Source organism: Aythya ferina, assembly GCF_964211825.1.
Source record: "Aythya ferina genome assembly, chromosome: 2".
Lineage (NCBI taxonomy): Eukaryota > Metazoa > Chordata > Aves > Anseriformes > Anatidae > Aythya > Aythya ferina.
In genome coordinates this window covers 139,187,993-139,194,435 of record NC_140297.1, presented here as the reverse complement: position 1 = coordinate 139,194,435, position 6,443 = coordinate 139,187,993, and the positions used below count along the sequence as shown (strand labels likewise).

Sequence of the window (6,443 nt, the reverse complement as noted above, 5' to 3'; positions counted from 1 at the left end):
AACGTTAAGATAGTAGAGGAGGAAAAAGTATTAACTGTATTGGTTTGTTTCTGTGAGCAGTGGTACTGTGTTCAGTTTTGGGCCCCTCGCTACAAGAAGGACATCGAGGTGCTTGAGCGGGTGCAGAGAAGGGCGACGAAGCTGGTGAGGGGCCTGGAGAACAAGTCCTACGAGGAGCGGCTGAGGGAGCTGGGCTTGTTCAGCCTGGAGAAAAGGAGGCTCAGGGGCGACCTTATCGCTCTTTATGGGTACATTAAAGGAGGCTGTAGCGAGGTGGGGTTGCTCTGTTCTCCCACGCGCCTGGTGACAGGCCTGAGTGGCCTTGAGGCACCGTGATGAAGGCAGTCATGGTGCCTCCCCCCGGCCGCCCCGTCACGGCCGCCATTTCCCGCCGCAGCCCCGGCGACGGCCTCCGGCCGGCAGGGGCCGCCCGCGCCCCCTCCGCCGCCCCCGCTGCGTGCCCAGGAGCGGCCGGCGGCCGGCAGGGCAGGTAGCGAGGGGGCTGCGGTGGGGCCTGGGGGGGGAAAGGGGCCGTGTCCGTCGGTCAGGGGGCTGGAGGGGGACCGGCGGTGTCCGTCGGTCTGTCCGGGGAGGGATCCGCCCGGGTGGGCGCCGGGCGGTGGGGAGGGGACCCTGGGATGGCAGGGGAATGGAGGGGCGGTGTGAGGGAGCCGGGGGTGTGAGGGGAGAGCTCGCTGCTCCCTGCAGGTACCTGAAGGGAAGGGGTGGGGAGCTGGGGTCGGGCTCTTCTCACAGGTAACCAGTGACAGGACTAGAGGGAATGGCCTCAGGTTGTGCCAGGGGAGGTTCAGGCTGGAAATGAGGAGACATTTCTGTCAGAAGGAGCAGTCAGGCACTGGGACGAGGTGCCCAGGGAGGTGGTGGAGTCACCGTCCCTGGGGGTGCTCAAGGAGAGGTTGGACGTGGTGCTTGGGGACATGGTTCAGTGGTGACAGTGTTAGTAGGGGGATGGTTGGACCAGATGATCTTGGAGGTCTCTTCCAACCCCAATGATCCTATGATAAATTAAATCAAAAGGTAACATATTTCTGCCAGAAGTGTTTTTTGTTAGCCGGCCTCAGATTGCCTTCAATGAAGTAATTACTTTTTTTTTTTTTTTTTTTAAGGGAAATTAAGTAGTTGTCTTTGTTTGTTTGTTTTCTAGACAGCAGTAAAGTTTTTGATCAGCAGCTACACAGGAAATTGTGCTGAAAAGATAGGGATAACTCCAGAATTAAAGAGAGGATGAGGAACTAACTAGAGACAACTCGTGGTGAGTAACATTGAGAAGAAAACCATCGAGTCTGGGTATAAAAGGAGATTATAAAATTAGTTATTTGAAGATCCATCTTGAGATTAGTCTTGTTAAATACTTAATAAAGACGTTGATGTAACAATTAAAACCTAAATTTGGTAGTGATGAACAAGCTGGGAGGCACTGGCAATATAGAAGAGGGTAACTGCTATACAGGAAAAAATGGATGATCTTAGGGACTAGAGGATGAAATAAGCATAATAATAACTTAAATAAAATGCAGTAATTTAAAGGACAAGGTTTTGCAGTTGCAAACACAATTTACAGAGAAATTCTTATCATTTTAAAGCAACACAAATCCAAAATATGTATTGGGTAGTTTCAAAATATGTGATTGTGGAAAAAAGCGAATGTAGACCTGTGGTGAAGGGGAAAAAGAAGGTACTGTTATCTGCGAACAAAATGCTAGAATGTTTCATACACTGCTAAATGTTTTCACGTGAACAGGTGAAGTGGAACAGGTAAAGATAAGCCTAAGGCAGGCAGGAAAATAAAGAGTCTATATTGAAAGAAATATTTGGCCTCTTTATCTTTGCAGAACAGAGGCCTTTTTTGCTTTCTGTTGAAACATCAAGGTAAACGTGGTAAAGGGAATAAATTGAGCTTAAGAATGGTGTTGATACGTGAATAATTTAACATAGATTGTACGATGAATAATATGTGAGTATTTCTAGCTATCGGAGCACTGATATTCAGGAGCATCCTTCCCAAAGATCAAGGAGGAGCAAGAACCCAACAAGTATTTTAGCTGGAAAGTGACTGGTTTGTAAAAGTAATTGGCTTTGCTTGCTGCAGGAGGGGGCTAAGCTTAGTGTTATCTGTAGGCATTAGGTCTGTTTTTCTTCTTTGTTTTGTTTGTAAAGTATTTTACTAACAGGAACTTGTTAAATGTGATTTTTAGAAGAAATATTTCTGCTAATGTTTGCATTCTGTCTAGTAGAATTGGTGACAGTCAGAAAATGACACGGGCCGATTGCCCTCTTTTTGAGTTCTGAGGATGGTATCGGAGAGTAAGCTGGGATGAGTCAAAGCCTGAAGCATGGTGTCTGCATCTGCTGTCTTCCTTCCCGAGGAGCAATAGGTTTTCTCTCAGCAGGTTTTGGTATCGTACATTTTAGAGTTGCCTCATCAGCAAGAGAGAGGGATTCCAAGTGATGCCTTAAGCTGGCTGCTGCATTCCAGCTGTTGGTTGTCTCCCCCATGGTCTCATTTGCGCTCCGCTGCCAGATGTGTCAGTTCATGTGGACATAAAGTATTTCAGAGGGTGTTTCTCTATACACTTTTTATGAAATACAGGATCCCAGATGCAGTCAGCTTTGTGTGAGACCATTCATAGTGTGCCATCAGTGTAGGTGACCAGCTGACAAGCATGCCTTGAGTGCAACCAAACTGCAGTTGTTGGTAATTATTTGTCATTTACTGACATTCTGCTGCCATTTATGTCAAATATCACAAATGCTGAAATGCTCAGGTTTGCTTTACTGTTTAACGATGATGCTCACTAAGCGTTTCAGGTAGGTTTTCATTTGTTTTACCATTTAAAGGTAATGTTTTCTAAGTAGGTGGGGAACAAGTTTTACTCTGATCTCATGCAGTACCTTATAGAAGCCATATGTGTACTGTAGGGCTTAGTCATTTGAAATATTATCGGCAGAGTAAAAGACAGAAATGCCGCTTGGAAAAGTAGCGTAGCTGTATAATTAAAACCGGAATCTTAAGTGGAACAGAGCTGTGGAAACACCAGCTCAACACATTTCTCCCATCCAGTTAACACAGCTACATCACTAGAATTTTACAACATAAAGGAATAAATGTTTTAATGTGCGTTGATGGTATCATATTCCCCAGCGTGCTCAAGACCTCTTACAGCATCAGATCAGCATAATGCGTGGGGATAAAGGGCAGCCACAGGCTTCAGGAAAGGCTTCTGGTTTCTTGTTTTCCCATGGGTGGTCTAGAATGTTTGTCTGTCTTCTTCACCAGAGAAGTGCAGAGAGAGGTGTATACCCATCCCTGCTGTGCCCTCATTTGTTAGGGGATGGTTTTGCCTGAGAGCAGACACATTTTTAGAGGTTTGATCTGTTTAAGGCTAGTCAGCTTCTGCTGTGGAGTACTGAGGAGTGTTGTAGATGCAGGTGATGGGCTTTATATGTTACTGGGGTTTTCAGGAAGCATTAAAAAAATTATCAGAAACTTTTAAGGACAGTAGTCACTTAGAGCACAAAAAAAAAAAGTCTCTTTATGTGCAGAAATGGTTGTGTTGAAAATTTAAAAAGAGGCAAAAATAAATGCCCAAAGCAAGGAAGGGGGCAAAAGGGGGACACATGAGCTTCAGTGTGCATAAAGGTAAGGTGATGGCTTGAGTAGAATAATCTGAACTGTGTTTACGTGTTGCTGAACTCAAGACCAAAGTGGCAGCTGCCACTCAAGAAAAAGCTTCTTGGAGAAGCCTCTTCCCAAGAGGCTTCTGTGGTTGCCGCTGTTGAAATCAGAGTGCTGAGTGGGCATTTTTATGAACTTAGGATCAGTCTTTTCAGTGGAAGGGGTTTAGTTCTGCGGGGTTCTGTTCTGGGTTCTAAACTTGGCGTAGAAAAGGCAGTGAGCAACAAGGTGATAGTGTTTGCTGATGACAGGAGCAGTAGATAAGGTCAGCTGTGAAAAACTGCAGATTGACCCTGTAAAACTCAGTAAGCAGACAATATCAGACAATGCACAGGAAATCCAGTGAAGGTATGCAGAGCGATTCAAATAGGTAGGGTAAAAAGATTCCTGAGCCCTCTGTGAAATTGTGGGCTTTCAGTAACGAGCAATGTTTTGTAATTATGGCAAATGGTTCCATTAAGATGTACCCATAGATAATGCATACAGAAAGGTAAATCAAATAGTAACTGTTATTGGGAAAAATATAAAAACAAAAAAAATCTTTTTGTGTGATTGTGTTAATCTGTGGTTCAGATTAACCTCAAAGACTGTGTGCAGTTCCACAGCCTCTGTCCCCCATCTCAGAAAGTACATAGTAAAAAATCATACTGCATTGATGGAGATGTAGAATATGTGGAACAAACAAATATATCAGTTAACAATTTAGCTTTGATGAACTGTTTTTTTTATTTACTGTGAACATGAAAATTCGAAACAGAAATATCTGTATCCAGAGTTATAGCAAGAGTTACGTATCTGACAGCAACTTGGCTTGTCACTGGTATTAGTTGTTGATACAAAAGTATAAGCTGTAGTGAACAAGCAGCACAACAGAGTATTTTAGAAGGAGATTCCAATAATCTGTTATATATAAATGATGTACAAAGTTAGGAGACTTCTGCTCTTTAACGTGACCTGCTTCTGTTCACTAGCCATTCAGATGGATTTGATGATGTGTGCGTTACAAAGGTCATGTCCTCCAAGGTTACATATTGCTAATACACACAGGATAAATAAAATAATTTTATTTTATAAGAAATAAAATAAGAGAATATAGACTATATAGTAATAAGTGGTTTAGTGGCAGCTTCTCGATTGTCAATTTGCTTTGTTGCTGGAATAAAGCTGATTAAGCTGTGGCTTCTGGCAATTCCTGCTGGAGGCGGGAGGTTTCCCATTTTAGTGAACTTGTCAAACCTGCCATTTTAACACGAGTTATCGTGTGTCTCTGTAAGGACTTTTTTCTTCTTCATGGAACAGGCATAAATGCAGGAAAAAAAAATATCTTCAGAAATCAAGATTTATACTGAAGTCCTCATTTCGGTAATATAAGATCAGTGCTAAACAAAGATTTGCTGTCTGTGTGACACAGGAACAACAGTTTGGATTTCAGAATTAATTTTTATCAAGTTTTCAGGCCTTCCATCATTTCTCTTCAATGTCTCTCTCTTCAGAAGCCACCTGGACTTGGTCCTGGGCAAGCAGCTCTGGGTGTCCCTTGTTGCGCAGAGGGACTGACCAGGTGGCCTCCAGAGGTCCCTGCCAGCCTCAACTTCTCTGTGATTCTGTTTTTCCTTCTCAGGTGATCAGAAAACGCCATAAAATCTAGAAAAACTAGTCTGCGTGGGTCTAGAGTTACCATCTCGTTTACTTCAGTCGAAGAGGAATCTGTCGGTCCACACGGTGGCAGTATTCTTCTAGATAAAAGTGGTGCTCGCACATCTGCAGCTTGCAGCTAGTCAGTCCACTTGTTAACGGTGTCTTGGTGCTCACTCAGAGCTGCTTTCTGTTCCAGAAGACTCTTTCAAGATCTGCAACAAATTTAAACTTCGGTGTGAGTGGAACAAATTCTCTCTAGTTTGTTTAAAGAAATTAAGAAAAAACTGCGATGAATTTTAAGATTTTCTTGATTGACCTACATTAGCACCCCACGTTCCCAGCAGAACCAAAGAAGGGATTTGGATAAAGGTTTTTGGAGAAGTTGATAATTATGACCAATGTGAGGGATTCAGTGACTTCCTATAAAAGCAGGTGTATCCACACCGACCACGAGGATCAAGGAAATACTGAAGTTGCTTTATTGATTCACCTGAGGTGGTTGTGGGGTGTTAGAGTTATAGCACATCTCTTTCTAACTACTATGAATTTCCTTTCCACCCGAATAGTTCTTCCACAGAAGATAAAAAGAAAAAAATGAGCAAGGTTCAGAAATACTTAACTGTGCATTTGATAGGAGTGCACTGAGACGTGTAATGCAATTGAACTGCCAGTTGAGTCCAGAAAGGAAAAGACATCTGTGAATCTGCTTGTCGATAAAGGTATTTGGAAAGAACGAGCTCTTCCCTATCGCTCCCTTATTCCGTGTGCATCGATACACAATGACTGTTCTGTGTTATCGGGGGAGGCGTTTTACAGCCCTGAATTGGCAATTGAGCTCCTGTTTATTTTTTATCTCTTAATGTTGACGTACTGTACAATGACGAGCAAAGTTCTCGGGTTTTAATGCCATTATCTACTGATCCGTACAAAAGTGATAATTCTGTAATTTTTTCCATTCTTCTCTTGCATCTCCACGTGCCCTGGCTAGAAAGAGAAAAAGGAGAGGTAGGTCTTAAGAGCCTGCTGTGATACCTGAAGTGTAGGAACTACTGAAAAAATAACCAAAGAAGGGAAAATGTCACATCATGCTGTACTGATCTGCTCTGCT

General features: G+C 43.3%; 1 protein-coding gene and 1 long non-coding RNA gene across 3 annotated transcripts in view; one reads left to right on the top strand and one right to left on the bottom strand.

The window, feature by feature from the left end:
- Positions 1–429: 429 nt before the first annotated feature.
- The window catches only part of ANKRD46 (ankyrin repeat domain 46), an 18,082-nt gene continuing 12,068 nt past the window's right edge, over positions 430–6,443 (top strand). Inside the window, exons 1-2 of one of the 2 annotated variants that reach the window (XM_084510571.1) lie at positions 430–490; positions 1,166–1,273. The gene's annotated coding sequence lies outside the window, so the exon portion shown is untranslated. Of the gene's footprint in view, positions 491–1,165; positions 1,278–6,443 lie in introns of both variants that reach the window. The other variant, XM_084510572.1, reaches the window with a different exon arrangement.
- The window catches only part of LOC311432311, a 14,287-nt gene continuing 10,021 nt past the window's right edge, over positions 2,178–6,443 (bottom strand). The window contains exon 2 of the long non-coding RNA XR_014689973.1: positions 2,178–5,547. This is a non-coding gene — a long non-coding RNA (uncharacterized lncRNA). The remainder of the gene's footprint in view (positions 5,548–6,443) is intronic.